The 17,069-nt window shown below is 40.1% G+C and overlaps 1 long non-coding RNA gene across 1 annotated transcript in view; it reads right to left on the reverse strand.

The window, feature by feature from the left end:
• Positions 1–642: 642 nt before the first annotated feature.
• LOC112824671 (uncharacterized) overlaps positions 643–17,069 on the reverse strand; it is an 80,651-nt gene continuing 64,224 nt past the window's right edge. The window contains exon 3 of the long non-coding RNA XR_012379220.1: positions 643–1,029. This is a non-coding gene — a long non-coding RNA (uncharacterized lncRNA). The remainder of the gene's footprint in view (positions 1,030–17,069) is intronic.

A 17,069-nucleotide genomic window follows, 5' to 3' on the forward strand; every position in this document is an offset into this window, starting at 1 on the left:
ACCCCTCTTTGTTAGCTGTGGGACCACTCCATGCTCTCATCTTTTCATCTGCAAATGGGGATACTAGTAACACCGACCTTATAGAGTTTTGTTTTTTGTTTTTTTGTTTTTTTTAAGATTTTATGTATTTGAGAGAGAGAGCATGAGCGGGGGAGGAGCAGAGGGAGAGGGACAAACAGACTCCATGCCGAGAGCGTGGAATCGAGGTGGGGCTCCACGCAGAGCTCGATCCCACGACCCTGAGATCATGACCTGAGCCAAAATCAAGAGTTGGACGCTTAACCGACTGAGTCACCCAGGCGCCCCAGCCTTGTAGAGTTCTTTAAGGAAGAATGTTCCTGCACATGAAGGGCTCCCCCAGTGCCCAGCAAATACTAAGTATTCAATAGATGCCAATTGCTCTTTTTAATATTAGTCTAAGGCCAGCAGGCCAGCTGTTTAATACCTAGTGTCTTGACAATCAGGAACACTTATAGCATCTTCCCAACAAGTCTAATTTATCCCCAGAGTGGTGTCCAGGGAAGAAGACACAGCTGTGTCTAAAGGTGGCGGCAGAAGGAAAAAGGCCCCTCTCTCCAGTGTCCTATAAACCACCATTGCCATGTAGGAAGCAGCACCCACATTGCATGTGGCCTTCTTGGGGAAGGAGCAAGGATTGGGAATTTGGGGAACTCTGAGCTGGATTGATTCCCAGTTCACTGCTCTCAGGAAAATGATTTGTGTCCACAGTGCATGTGTAGGTGTATGGCCTCAGCGCATGTACATTTACATGCACACATATGCACACGTGCATGCGCGCGAACACACACACACATGTGCCAGGTTGGAACACCACTGCATTCAATGTATTTTTTTTCTTGTCTTCCTTCTTATCTCTTACATCCTTTGCAGTCCATTCGGGCATAATTATTATTGCTTTGCTGGCTCGGTTCTGCAGCTCTCCAGAGTGGAGCAGATGTCGACAGCTCTGAAAGATCCCATGCTATTACACAGCAGAACAAATGAGGATGTCAGAAAAGGCTCTTCAGTCTAACAAGAAAACAGAGGAAAAGAGACAAAAAGAATAAAGCCTTTGGAGACCAGCAGACTCGCTCTGATTAGATCTTATGTTAACATGATGCCCACTCTGCGTACTAAGAGTGATTTAATATGTTTAAACGATACCAGGGAAATACGACTTGGGGAAAAAAAGAGAAAGGAGAATTTCTTCCCTGGCAGGCATGATTAAGATGGTGTGGGCTCCCTAGGAACACACAACTGCAGCGTGAGACTGTGGAATATAGGCCCAAGCAGATTTGCCTACAGTGCTGGACGGGGGTCTCTTACACTGGGCGGCGGCTGCTCTCCCCACCACCCAGGAGCCAGACAAGCTGCTAGGATGGATTACCTGGCTGGTGCAGGGTGGGGTGGTGGTCTCACTGCTGGGCCACTGTGTCTTCTCTTGAAATGGGAGGCCTCACTTTAAAAACATTTTATATATGGGGCCACGAGTCCATACATCCTAATTTTCCCAGAACATAGATACAAAATACTCTATAGGTTTTTGGAAGCGGGGGAAAAGGAAGGCTCTAATCAAATCGATGGGCCAAAGTCCCTGTATTATAGAGAGAGCATACCGGGCAGTTTACTAACTGAACAGGTCCTTCAGTTCCTTGCTCCGAACCTATTTACTCATTTCCGATTTGTAATTCTAACTATTAATGTGATAGTTCTTTCACTAGATCACTGCAGAATAGATAGAATTTAGAATGGCCAACTGTGGGATAGTAGAGATGGAGGGGGAGGCTGTTAGGTCTGTATAAAATCCTGACAGTATCAAAAAGTGCTATCTGATAATTTGACAGTAAATGAGAAGGCACAAATAGGCACAATGAAGTAGAGAACACGTTATACGTTTGTTTCTTTATTTGTTCTTAAATCCTTCCATGGGGGCTCCGAGGCAGTGGCCTGGTAGCTTTTGTTATATGAATAAAGCGTAGTACATATTTCAAAAAATCCCCAAAGAATAAACATCAAAAAAAAAAAAATAAAGCAACTCCCTGGAGGGGAACAAGTTATCAGTGTTCATTGTTGAAATGCAATAAATTGAAAACCCCGGGACATTCCCCTGGGCCCAAAAATGCCTGGACTCTCTCATCCAGATGTTAGGACCTCTCTAGAAGCACAGAAGCCCTCAATAGGAGGAGAACTCAAAGATCACCTGATCCAGTGTTCGTTCCTAACAAGTTGGACGATGCCGGATGCCACCGAATGACATTCCCCTGTGAGATGGGGCCAGTCCATTGTCAGAGTGCTCAAATTATTAGAAAGTTCATGCTTGCCTGGATCTAAATATGCTTCTGTATTTTCACCCACTTGGCCATGGCTCTGCCTTTCAGGACCCCAGGAAGGAACAATCTAAGCCTGTTACACTTACGAGGACAGGGATACTAATACCCACCTTCTCCCCTGCATGCCTCCCACGATAGCTCAGCCCCAATCCTTTCTCATTCTATATAGCTATGATTTCAAGTCCTCAACTCTGTCTGCTTAGAGATGTCAGCTTTATAAGGTGAGCTGATACACCAAAACCTAGCACAGTTCTCTAGGGACAAACTAAAGGGCCCAAAGATAGCCTGGGGCAGTGGTTTTAGTACAAGTGGAGTCAGAACACCGTGTTCACAGCCTGGCTCTTGAATGTGACTTTGGACAAGTTGCTTAATCTCCCTGAGTTTCAGTTTCCTTATCTGTAAAATGGGATAATAGTAGCCCCTGAAAGGTGAGACTAGACGAGGGAATCCATAGAGAGACGTTTACCAGATGGCAAACACTGCAAAGGTGAGCCATCATTTTGGAGGAAGAAAGGTTACTACCTCCCTTATATTTGACCTGCGCTCCCATTACAATCTAAGTTTACGGTGCACTAGTCATTCATTTTGAGCCAATAACCAACTGAAACATTTCTATCATGTTCCCATAGGTTACCATCAAAGCACATCTGCTATTTATTCCATCTTATTTGCTTGTTTATTTTAACCAAGTGCAGGACTTTACATTTATCCCCATTAAACATAATCTTATTAGATCTGGTCCATTGTTTCAGTCTGTCAAGTCTTTTTTCCATCCCAATTCTGTCATCCAATGTATTAGCTAGCTCTTCCAGCTTTGTGTCACCCACAAATTTTATCACCAGGCCATCAATGTCTTCATCCAAGTCATTAATAAAAATAGTTAACAAGGCAAGACGGAGGCCAGAAACCTGTGGTGGGAAAGATCCTTTCTCCAGATCGTCATCAATTAATTAGTACTCTATATTCAATCAGTTACTCATCTACCTGACCGGGCTACCTTCAGCTCCTGCCCAGAGGTGCATCTTGTCTTCAAGGACAGGGACTTTACCTGCCAAACCTACTGCTGCAACCTAAATGCATTCTGTTTGTACAATACCCAAAAACCAGTCTAGCAACTCTCAGAAATGTGCTAAGTCTGGGAAAATGCACTGACTCCTTGCCTCTCACCTGAAGACCATGTCCAGTTCACCTGACCAAAGATCGTCTAACATGCCTGCCTTTTTTTTTTTTTTTTTTTTTTTTTAAAGATCACAGGGGCGCCTGGGTGACTCAGTTGGTTAAGTGTCCAACTCTTGATTTTGGCTAGGTCATGATCTCAGGGTTGTGAGATCGAGCCCCACGTCAGGGTTCTGTGCTGGGTATGGAACCTGCTTAAGATTCTCTCTCTCCCTCTCCCTCTCCCCCCCGCCCCTCGCTCATGCTCTCGTGCCCTCTCTCTCTCTCTCTCCCTAAAAATAAAAAATAAAATAAAATAAATCACAATTTTCCTATGGCTGGGTTTCTAGCACCTTTCCTTAAAGCCTCAGCCCTTCAAAGCAGACAGTGAACCTCCTAGAGTTTAACTTATCTGGCCAGGCCCTGGGACTCCAAGGGGGCTTTTAGAACCTTCCTTCTTACCTGGGCTTCCATTTTTCGTCACCAGCATCTGTGGGAACCTTACCTCTTCTAACTTGAAGTTACTTTCCCGGATAGGGAACATGGAAAGAATATAAATGCTGAACCGGTCTGTTTCATCATCTGTCCCCATACTGTGCCAATAACAATATTGATCAAGCAGTGGACATGGTTTTGTCCTTTACCAAATATTAACTAAAAACTTTTCTTTGTTTGAAGAGTCTGGGTGTCTCTTAGCAGTCCTGGGAGCAGTATCAACAAAAAGCTAGATGGCTCACCACAAGCCAGCTTGCCATGGCAGTAGCTTACTAAGGGGTGTCTGTCCCAGTGCCTGGCTTCCTGACTGTCCGCTGCTTCCATCTCCCACCTGCGGACTCTGGTCCAAAACTCCCATTACCACTGCAGAGAAAGTGTTTAAGATCGTGGAATTCTAAGTCCATCAAATGCCAACACACACTATATATGGGGCCGAGGGCCAGTCTGTAAGGGAGGAACACTGGCAATTACCCCACAGAGTGACTGTGAGGATCACATGACATAATTGCCTTATAAGTACCATGTACAGTGCCTGGCCCATGTGGGGTTGAACAGGGGTAGTACACTCTTACCTTCTGGTTTCTGCCTTGTTCTTGTCTCTCTTTGGTTCTACTCCTGTCACCAGTCCTTTGCCTAACCCCTCTCAGCCTGTGCTGTGTGTCTCTCAAACTTTAATTTTCTACTTGCCCTTCATGGGCTGGCTTCACCCTCCTCCCCCCACCCTGCCCCCACACCCTGGCTTTTTTTTTTTAATTTTTTTATTGTTATGTTAATCACCATATATTACATCATTAGTTTTTGGTGCAGTGTTCCATGATTCATTGTTTGTTCATAACACCCAGTGCTCCATGCAGAACGTGCCCTCCTCAATACCCATCACCAGACTAACCCATCCCCCTACCCCCCTCCCCTCTAGAACCCTCAGTTTGTTTTTCAGAGTCCATCATCTCTCATGGTTCGTCTCCCCCTCTGACATACTCCCCTTTTCTTCCTCTCCTGTTATCTTCTTCTTTTTCTTTTTTCTTAAAATATGTTGCGTTATTTGTTTCAGAAGTACAGATCCATGATTCACCAGTCTTGTACAATTCACAGTGCTCACCATAGCACATACCCTCCCCAATGTCTATCACCCAGCCACCCCATCCCTCCCACCCCCCACCACTCCAGTAACACTCAGTTTGTTTCCTGAGATTAAGAATTCCTCATATCAGTGAGGTCATGTGACACATGTCTTTCTCTGATTGACTTATTTCACTCAGCATAACCCTCTCCAGTTCCATCCACGTCGTTGCAAATGGCAAGATCTCATTCCTTTTGATGGCTGCATAATATTCCATTGTGTATATATACCACATCTTCTTTATCCATTCATCTGTCACCCTGGCTTTTGACAAGACCCCCTTTATGCTGAAAATCCCATGCTGACTCTACTTCTGGAAATACAGACCAAGTCTGTGTGCAAAATCCTATCCCCTACCCGGACAGCCAAGGTCCCCATTTATGACAAGTCCCAGGGAGTAAGGAATAGCAGCCCTCAGAACTTTTTCACAAATCTCATTAAGTGTTTGGGATCAAATCCTGGCTACTTCATGTTTTCACCATATGACCTTGGGCAAGTCAGTTTCCTGTCTCAGTCTCCTCATCTGTAAGGTGGGTATCATAAGATAGGGTTGTTGGAAGCATCCGCCGTTCAGCATCATGCCTATTACAAAGTAAATGCTCAGTAAATGATGGCTGTTATTATCAGCCTCATTAGCACAGGCCTTCCATACTTTACATTTCTTGCTAGTATCCATTTCCTTAACAGATTCTATTTTTTTAAAAGATTTATTTTGGAGAGAGAGAAAGTGTGGAGGGGCATTAACAGCATCTTGTAATTCTATTATATTTTCTCTTGGTTATGTACCACTCTCTTCTTTTATGTGCACTAAATTTCTGAGCTCAATAGTGAGTTCTCTAGAAACCACATGGATCATTCTAGATTATGCCTTCCTCTCTATGAGAAAACGTATCTAAACTATGAACTGTAAAGTACAATGAAAATGATAATTACTGTATTATTATATCTTGAGATCAATTTCAACCATATTTAGATTTTGAGAGTTCATACCCATCCTTCCATCTTCCTACAGTTCTTTTAAAAACAGTATGGAGCCATGTGTTTATGTGTTATACTGTGAGTTACTTGACATTAAATCCATGTTTCAGTCATAACCCCACCCTCCCATCTTCAACGTTAATAAGTTAATTCTTATATTTATTGAATTTCTGTTATGTGGCAAGCACTACCATGTAAAACCACCGGGGTGTAATTCCTGCCTTCGAGAAACTAAGTTAAGCAGGGAGAGAATTCTGTTTCGGGTTAGCACGTAAAAGATTGCAGCACATCCTCATTCCCGTAGGAACACCAAGAAAAATTTGGATAACATAAAAATCATACAGAGTATATTTTCTGGCCACACTGGAATTGACTTTTAAACCAGTAACAAAAAGTGATCTCAAAAATGTCAGAATAGTTAGGTATTAAACAATACTCTTCTAAAGAAAAAAAATCTCAAGGAAAATTAGATAATATTTTTAACTGAAAGCGAGTAAAAGCACATAATATTTAAATTTCTGGGATGCAACTAAGGTGATGCCAAGCATAAAATTCAGAGTTTTAAGTGCTTCTATTAGAAAATAGGAAAGGTCTGGCAGATGGCCTCTCCTCTGCTGTCCTGCCCGCCACCCCCTTGCAGTGTATTCAATAAACTTCTAGCTCCTTTAAAAAAGAAAATAAAAAAGGTCTAAGATCAGTGATCTAAGCTTCTACCTTAAGAAGCTAATAAAGTAAACAAAGTAAATAGAAGAAAGGAAATAATAAAGAGTGAAAATCCATGAAATAGAAAACAAACGATGGAGAAAATAAACAGCCAAAGAAAAAAAAAGGATTTTTTGAAAAGATCAATAATATTGATAAATCCCTACTTAAACTGAACAAGGAAGAAAATAAAGAGAAAATGCAAATGACCAATATGAAGAATCAAAGGAAAGATACTCCCTCAAATCCTACAGATCTTAAAAGAGTAATAAAAGGATATTATGAACAACTTTATGCAAACAAGTTGGACAATGTGAATGAAATGAATAATCACTTGAAATGTATGCTTTCAAAGCAGACACAAGAAAAAATAAATGACCTGAAATCTGTTAAAGAAATTGAATTCACCATTAAACATTTTTCCCCACAAAGAATGCTTCTGGCTTAGATACTGCCAATGGTGAATTCTATCAAACACTTAAAAAAGAAATAATACCAATCTTAATCTCTTACAGAAACAAAGGAGGTGGGGCTACCTCTTGACCCTTTCTATGAAGCTGTCATATTCCCAATACCAAAATCTGACAATGCACTACCAGAAAATTACAAACCAATATTCCTCATGAACAGAGATGCAAAAATCCTCAGCAAAACATTAGCAAATCAAACCCATCAATATAGAAAAAGGATAACATATCATGGCCGAGTGAGGTTTATCGCAAATAAATGCAAAGTCCATTAAAGTGAGAAAACACTGTAAACCTATCCCATTAAACAAATAAAGGAGAGAAATCCTATTAACATCTCAGCAGATCCAGGAAAAGAATTTGACAAACTTCAGCGTCATTTCATGATAAAACCTCTAGGCAAATTAGGAATAGAAAAGAACTTCCTCAATCTGATAAAAGGCATCTATCAAAACCAGTGGATGATAAAACATGGAGCACTTTCCCTCTAAGGTCCGAAACAAGGTAAGGATGTCTACTCTCACTGGTACTAGTCAACACTGGATATGACTTCTTTCCATTAGGCAGAAAAAGAAATAAAAGTCATGAAGACTGGGAAAGACAAAGTTTAAATAAGATAAAATTATCTTTATTTACAAAGACATGATTTTGCATATAGAAAATTCAAAAGAATCTACCCCCAAATCCTACTGAACCTAATAATTCAGCAAGGTTTAAGGATACAAGGTCAATATAGAAAATGTAGTTATATTTCTATGTATTATCAATAAACAACTGGAAAAGGAAATTAAAATAGCATTTACAATAGAATCAATATCATGAAATACAAAATCACTTTTTAAAAAGACGTGTAAGGCTTCTACACTTAAAACTATAAAATATTATTGAGAGAAATTAAGACAGACTAATAAATGGGGAGAGATATACCATACTTACAGGGCAGTACAACCAATATTGTAAAGATGGTGATTCTCCCAAAACTGATCTAGAGATTAAATGCAATTCCAGTCAAATTCCCAGGAAGGTTTTTGTAGAAATTGATGAGTTGATAAAAATAAAATAGTTGGAGGATTTACACAACCTGATTTTAAGTGTCACTGTAAAACTTTGTGGTATTTTTTTTAAGACGATTTTTTTTTTATGTTTCCATATAAATGTATTAACTTGTCAGTTTCTGAGACAGTAAGTTATTGGTGTAAAGACAGACAAATAGAACAATGGGGCAGAAAAAAACCGCACAATTACTATCTAATGATCTTTGCCAGAGGTGCCGAGGCAAATCAATGGGGCAGGGACAGGCTCTTCAACAAATGATGCTGGAATCTACTCAGTAGCAAAAGAAACATATTATGGATACTTGAAACAACATGAATGAACCTCAGAAATATTGTGTAGCCGACTGAAAGAAGCCAGATGCAGAGGAATATTACTTAAAAGTTAAAATGAAGTCCCCAAACATGCAAAACCAGTCTGTGGGGATAGAAATCAGAATAGTGGTTGCCTCTGGATGGAGGGGGTGAGGACAAGAAAGGGGCACAAAGAAATTTTGTAGAGTAATGGCAATGTTTTATGTCTTATTTGGGGTGTTAGTTAAATGGGTTTTTACATTTATCTAAACTCATTGAATGGTACATTTGAGATCTAGGCACTTTACTGTTATTATACCTCCATAAGTAAATATCAAAAAAAAAAAAACAACCTAGAAGTAGGAAAAGGGGGAAGAAAACACATGAAGAAAAATTATAATATGATTTGTAAGTGTAATGCTAGAGACATGCACAGAGTTTTATGGGAGAACATGGAAGGAGCAAAAACAGCTTGACTGTGGACAAGTCTTCCAGCTGAGCTCCATCTACATGAGAATTACACTTCTCTACTCCTCCTGGCATCCTTGTCAACTTGCTCTGAGAGAATCTCATTTTCCAGTAGTTGACTGAGGTCTTAACACCAGGAAACAATTTGGGGTCTGCCCTGACTTTTGACTTCTTGAACCTAGGACAGTTCATTGTAATACAGGACATCCCATACTTGTGGAGAAGGGGAAAAGGAGAAACAATCTAGAATCCACTCAATAGCTGTCAAATCCTTGTTTTTCCTCTTTTCCTTTCCTGGTGCTTACCCAGCAATCCATCAGCATTCTCAACACCCCAGGTATGAATCCCTCCAGCACCAAATCCTCCTATTGCTCCCCCTTCCCTGACTTTTGGGGTCCAATTTAACATCAAGATTCAATCTATGCGAATCTGTTGAAAAATCTGGCCATTTGCAAACAGAGAAAATTTATTGCCTCACATACCATATATCAAAATAAATCCAGATGGATAGGAGAAAATTTTAAATGGAACCAAAATATGAAAATATTGAGATGAATATTTGTCAGAGTTCTGGATGGGAAAGGATTTCCTGTACGGATAACTAAAAGGGGGAGTCAGAACAAAACAGTAGATTCCTTAATGAAAACACCAAACTTAAGTACATCAAAAAATCATTACAATTTTTAAAAGCCTTACAGCAGTCTGGCAGAAAGCATTTGCTGCAAATATTTCAGAAAAAGGATTTATATCCTTAATAACTAAAGAAGGAAAGAGAAGCACTGCCGTTACAATAAAAAAAAAAAAAGAAAAAATAGGCAAAGGACAATATAAATGATTGACTTAGAAAAACAAAAGTTCACCTCAAGAGTACCAAAACAAATAAAATAACCTTGAGATACCATTTTTAAATCTATTGAAATAACAAAGTGTTTGAAAAATGACAACACTCAAAATCTGGTAAGATCAGCATTTTTCCCCCCACTGTGGAGGGAGTATAAATTAGTGCAGTCTTTCTGGAAAGTAGTTTGGCAGTCTTATATCAAAAATCTTAAAAATGGTCTTATCCCTTAAGAATTCTACATGTATGAATCTATCCTAAACAATCAGAAGGGCAAACACATTTTATACACAAAGATGTTTAACAAAAAAGGAAAACTACCTAAATGAGTAAGGATGTGTTATTGCCTGAATAAATTGTTGTATATCAAAATAATGGAATATTTTGCAGGCTTTTAAAAGTCAGTTTTTAAAAAAATTTTAAACTATTGGGATTACACCAAAAAGAAAAAAAGGGCAAGCTTTTGCACAGCAAAGGAAACCACCAACAAAATGAAAAGGCAACCTACTGGATGGGAGAAGATATTCTCAAATGACATATTCAATAAGGGGTTAATATCCAAAATATATAAAGAACTTATACAACTCAACACCCAAAAAACAAATCCAATTAAAAATGGGCAGAAGATTTAAATAGACATTTTCTCAAAGAAATACAGATGGCCGGTAGACACACGAAAAGACCTTCAACATCACTGATCATCAGGGAAATGCAAATCAAAGCCATAATGAGGTATCACCTTACACCTAGCAGAACGGCTAGAATCAAAAAGGCAAGAAATAACAAGTGTTGGCTAGGATGTGGAAAAAAAGGAACCCTTGTGTACTGAAGGTAGGAATATAAATCAGTGCAGCCACTGTGGAAAACAGTATGGAGTCTCCTCAAAAATTAAGAATAGAAATACCCTATGACACAGTGATTTCACTACTGGGTATTTATGCAAAGAAAACTAAAACACTAAGTCGAAAAGATATGTGCACTCCAATGTTTATTGCAGCATTATTTACAATAGCCAAGATATGGAAGCAACCCAAGTATCAACCCTAGATGAATGAATAAAGAAAATGTGGTGTATACACACAATGGAGTATTATTCAGCCAGAAAAAAGAAAGAGATCTTGCCATTTGCAACAACATGGATGGACCTAGAGGGTATTATGCTAAATGAAAGAAGTCAGACAGAGAAAGGCAAATGTTATATGCTTACTTATATGTGGGATCTAAGAAACAAAACAAACAAAAAGCAGAAACAGACCCATAAATACGGAGAACAAATTGATAGTTGCCAGAGGGAAAGGGGCCAGGGGGGAGGGGGTGGATGGGCAAAATGGGTGGAGGGAAGTGGGAGGCACAGGCTTCCACCCACGGAATGAATAAATCACCAGGATAAAAGGTACAGGATGGAGAGTATAGTCAATGGTATTGTAATAGTGTTGTATGGTGACAGATGGTAGCTAACTTGTGGCAAGCAGAGCATAATGTATAAAACTGCCCAATCACTCAGTACGTTGTACACCTGAAACTAATGTAACATTGTGTCTACTGTACTTGAATAAAATAAAACATAAATAAAAATTATAAAAATTAAAAAAACTTTGGAGACCTCAAAGATGCCCCAAATATGTTAATTAGAAAGGATATAAAACCTCGTACATCATGATTTCATCATTCAATAAAACAAAATACACACATTGAAAAATACTGGAATAAAATGCACATATTTACCAAATCCTGCTTCAAGAGCATGCTAGAGTTCCTGGTTTAGGACCCCAGCCCACCTGGGAAACGGATTCTACACTGCCATGGTTATGGAGAAGGAAGTCTGGTTCTCACTATGGGGGTATGGAATGATGGAAGAGAGGGGAGCCCTTCCCTCACATATCCAAAGCACTTAGGATCACTCAAAGACAAGAAGTGCTCTTCCAGATTTGTCCCCAGGGTCACAGGGTCCTACCAGCATTCCTATAGGATTCTCCCCTCTCAACATACAGTGAAAAGAGCTGTGGCTTGGAGAAGAGCCACACAGAATTCTACCTCATTAGCAGGAATGTGAATTTAAACTGAGGAAGAGAAGGTGAAAGCCAGGGATTATCTGCACTGTGTTCAAGGCTATCTGGCCTGCTCAGTGCTTCTCTGCCTTCGTAGGAAATGAACTCTCTTCTAGAGCTGAGCATCTGAAAAGGGACTGCCTTTCCCTGGCAGCTTTGGGAAGTAGAACCTAAAGGGGACCGCCTGTAGAGAGGTAGAGAGAACACCAGGCTGGAAGTCAGTCTCCATGGGGCGAGCTGGAGCTCCTATTTCTCAACTGCATGGTGACCCTGGACAAGTCACTTTCTCTGGGTCTCACTTTCTTCATTATAAAGCGGGCATAGTGTCACCTACCCAGCTTACTTCCCAAGGCACTGTGAAATTGCTTTGTTATGCACATCTAAGGAATGATTATGTATCTACTATACGTTGGCTTATGATGATGTGAGGATTTAAGTCTTGTATGATCTTGTATATCTACTGCTGTGGTGGTTTTGGGGTGTAGGGCAGATCAGGTTCATAACTGAAAGCATTTCCCTGTTCATCACAGACTGGGCTGAATGGAGTGCACCACAATTAACACATGACCAGGAAAGCCACATAAAAATAAACAAAGCAGAACAAGTCTCTCTCTCAATCTCTCTCTCTCTCTCTCTCTCTGCAAAGAAATCCAGATTCTGGGAGTCACAGCCCTCTCCTTAGCCTTAGATCATGGAATTTTGATTGTAATAGGGACAGATACAGTAGGTGGATGTTGTTGCCAGTAAAGAATGAATTGGCTCCTCTATTAAAGACATTGGCGACCATACTCTTAGAAAACCAGTTTTCTGCACCTTCTGTGGATGGTCAATCTTAACAACATTGAGATACCACCTATATATGGAAGTCCTAACTGAGAAAGCAGGAAATGCATAAAAATTATAGAGTGGTTGATGTTAGTTTTGTTATTGTTGTTTCCCCTTAAAACTAAGGACTGCTGTGAATTGGTGACAGGAGTATATGCTTTAGAGTCAGAACAGTTTAGGATTGAACCCTAGTTGCTCACTTGTCTAGATGTGTGACTTTAGGTGCTCCAATCTCTCTACACCTTGGTTTTCTAATCTGTTAATTATTTTCAAACTCATGGGCTGTGTTGAGAACAAAGGAGAAAATGTATGTTTGCACTTAGCATCATGGCCAGCACGGAATATGTGCTCAGCAAATGAAAGCTAAAAATACTGAATAATAGTTGCTACCATGATCATTATTTTCATCAGAATATTGTTTCTAATACATAAGCCAATTGCATTCATAGACAATAACAATCATAAACTAGAAAGTGCGATGGAAAAGAAGATACCATTTACAACAAGGACCACACCACACACAAAACCAGGTACCCAAGCAGTAAACTGAACAAAATATCTGCAACATTTCCATGAGAAAAAAGAAAGACCTCAAAAAATGGAGAGATAGAACATGCTCCTAGGTTGGAATCCTCAGCAACAGAGATGTCTTTTCTCACAAAATGAGCCAATAGATTCAAGGCAATTCTAATTAAAATTTCAACATTATTTCATAGAGGTTGAAAAACTGATTTTAAAAATAACTTTTAAAGAATACAGAATTTAGTTTTGGAAGAATAAAGGAATCACGACAAGCCAAGATGTTTCAAAGAATAAGCAAGAGAGACTTAGACTACGAGATATCAAGTTTGTAAGAACCTGTATTAAGATTCTGTGTTTTTTTTAAAGATTTTATTTATTTATTTGAGAGAGAGAGTGAATGGGAGAGAGAGAGAGTACACAAGCTGGGGGGGAGAGGCAGAGGGAGAGAGAGAAGCAGTTTCCCCAAGAGCAGGGAGCCCGATGCAGGACCCCAGGATCATGACCTGAACTGAAGGCAGACACTTAACTGACTGAGTCACCCAGGCACCACTAAGATTTTGTGTTTCTAGTGGAGACAAACTGTCCAACACAAAGAGACCTCAGAAATAGACCCCTGGGAGGGACAAATAAAACAAGACGAAATCAGAGAGGGAGACAAACCATAAAAGACTCTCAATCATAGGAAACAAACTGAGGGTTGCTGGAGGGGAAGGGGGTGGGGATGAGGTACCTGGGTGATGGACATTAAGGGCACGGGACATAATGAGCACTGGGTGTTATATAAGACTGATGAATCACTGAACTCTACCTCTGAAACTAACAATACACTATATGTTAGTTAATTGAATTTAAATAATACTAAAAAAAACCAGACCCCTGAATATATGGAATTTTGATATTTGAAAGACCTGGTATGGAAAGTCAGCAGGGAAAAAAAGACCATGTAATAAGTTAACCGGAGGGGGGAGAAAGGATATCCATATGGAGGGGATAAGAAATGAAATTGGTTCTAAGTTTGTACCATACACAAAAATAATTCTTGATAATTTGAGGACTTAAATGGAAAAAACAGGGGCGCCTGGGTGGCTTAGTTGGTTAAGCGACTGCCTTCGGCTCGGGTCATGATCCTGGAGTCCCGGGATCGAGTCCCGCATCGGGCTCCCTGCTCAGCAGGGAGTCTGCTTCTCCCTCTGACCCTCTTCTCTCTCGCGCTCTCTCTCTCTCATTCTCTCTCTCTCAAATAAATAAAATCTCTAAAAATAAAAAAAAATAAAAATAAATGGAAAAACAATACCTTTCTTTTCTTTTTAGGAGAAAATATAAGGAATATATTTCTAATCTTGGGATACGGAGAAGGTTTTAAACAGAAATGTTAACTATGAAATTTAAAAACTGGTAAGTTTTATTAAAATTAAGAATTTCTGCTCACAAACAGACACCTTAAAGAATGTGAAAGACAACTTACAGATTCAATTGGGAAGAGATATTTTCAACACAGGTAACCAGCAATGGATTATCAGGATAACTATCAGGGGTGCATAAAGAGTTCCTTCAGTTCAGTCAGAAAACACCCACCCCTGCTTCCCAAAAGGGCAAAGACACAAACAGGCAGTTTACAGAAAAGGAAATAACACCGAAAGTTGTTCAGCTTGAGGGAAATGCCAATCATACCCACAAGGATATTTTATATCCACTTAAGTAGCAAAAATTAAGAATTCCGACATACTAAGTATAGGAGAAGCTAGGAATCCACAGGATCTTCTTTACTTTACTGGTAGGTGTGTAAATGTGCACAAACTCTTTGGAGAGCAGTTCGGCATTATCTTAAATGCTAGCCAGGCACCTACCCCATGACTCAGAAATTTCTAGACATATATACACATTACTGAACATATAAGGAATGTTTATAGCGGATTCTTCATAATTGAATCTGGAAATCCGAAAACAACCAAAATATGCAATTATTTGAATATACTACAATGTATTCATCTGTTCTCTTGGCATATTCATATAATAGAACACTATACAACAGTGGAAGCAATAAATTTCAGTTCCATGCAACAGTGTGAATGTTGTGTTTGACCAGGTCCTCTGAGGAAAGATGCCAAGGTAGGATTAACTGTGGAAAGATTTTCTTAGGAGAAATGCTTGTGGGAGAAAATGGGAAGAAGGCTGGGAAAGCCACAGCCTGAGATGTGACTCTGACCCCAAGGGAAGGAAGAGAAAAGGAGGGCGGGATGGAAGGGAAGTAGACTGTACTAGGTCTACAGATGGTTTGGCAAGGCCACCTATGTGTCTTTGAGCAAGCGTCAGCTGTCAGAGGAGCCCTGTGTCTCCCAGGACTGGGGCTGCCTCAGTGTCTCAACCACACTCAGTCACCAGCCGGGAGCAACGTGCCAGGAAGCAGCGGGAGGCGTGGTCTTGGTGCTGCATGCTATGTTCACAGTAGAGAGCGCGGAAGAGGGCCCCTGGTCAAGTACACTCGCATTCTCATGGTCACCACAGATGCCTTAGCAATAGAATACTGAGTGGGGAAATAAAACCAAGAAGACTGCATCCAGGAGAATATCCTTTAATATAAAGAATAGTTAAATACAAAAATAAACACACCAAAACAAAACTTCATGTTAAAAACAGCAGGGGAATGACATACACGGGAACCAGGGTAGTAGGTGGAGCCGCAGAAGGACAGGGAGCAAGAGGAGTACAGAAGCTATTGTGACGTAAGCTGTTGCCAGTAGTTTTGTTCCCCTGTTAGTAGAGGGCTCATGCATTTTACTTTAAGAAAAATGAGTCAGTAAATATATATATATGAAAACATGCATAGAAACAAAGAAGGCCATGCATGGATCAAAAATGAGAGTGTTTCATGAGAAAGGAATTATTGTTAATCTAATTCTATGACTCTGAGTCCAAAAATATTGCCTCTTTTCTCTCCTATGCTCTGACGTGTTTATTTCTAATTGTTAGTGACTGAGCTATTGATGGACGAGACACTGCCTATATATCACAGATTAAATTACGGGTTTGTTAGGATCTCCCCAACGTGGTAATCTGGAATTGGGATGTCCCAGTTGAGGATATCTTAGACGGTATGTTCAAAGTCCAGGTGCTCAAAGCGGAGCAGAGAAAATAGTTAAATGGTAATAGAATTGCTGTACATGGGCTTTCTCCAAGGATTGGCTGGTAATCTCCTTCTCAGACAAACGAGGGCCTGGAGTTCAGAATTTTAGGAGTATAGACCTAGCCTCTGGGTCAGGTCTAAGGAAGCAGGGAGAGAGCAAAAGAAATAGGCCACAGGGTTATCAGGAGGCAGTATGGTACAATGGTTAAGATCATGAACTCTGAAGTCAAACTCCCTAGGTTTGAGTCCCAGCTCTACCACATTCTCCATTTGTCACCTAATCTCCACACTTCTAGAATAGGGATAATAGAACTTTCTCTGTAGTGTGTGGTGATAAAAATTAAATGACTCATTATACCTAAGCTGCTTAAAACAGAGCCTGGGAAATAATATAAGTCAGAATGGGCTGGGTTATGGTATAGTAACTGGAAATCCCAAATACTAGCGTCTTAATAAAAAAGTGGTATTCTCCATGCAAAGAAGGCCAAGTAGCACAAGGCAAACAATCCCATACATAAGCTTCGGAATGGAGTGTCTCTGAGCCCTTGCACAGAGATCCATGAGGCCAGGGGGAGAACGCTTAGGACACTCTATAATGGCTTTCTTTACCCAACACCAAGAAATGCCCATTGAGCCCCATGTGGTTTTTGC

This window comes from Callorhinus ursinus, unplaced genomic scaffold (genome assembly GCF_003265705.2).
Source record: "Callorhinus ursinus isolate GAN/ISIS: 27379988/994484 unplaced genomic scaffold, GSC_fseal_2.0 scaffold9, whole genome shotgun sequence".
In the NCBI taxonomy this organism is placed as follows: domain Eukaryota; kingdom Metazoa; phylum Chordata; class Mammalia; order Carnivora; family Otariidae; genus Callorhinus; species Callorhinus ursinus.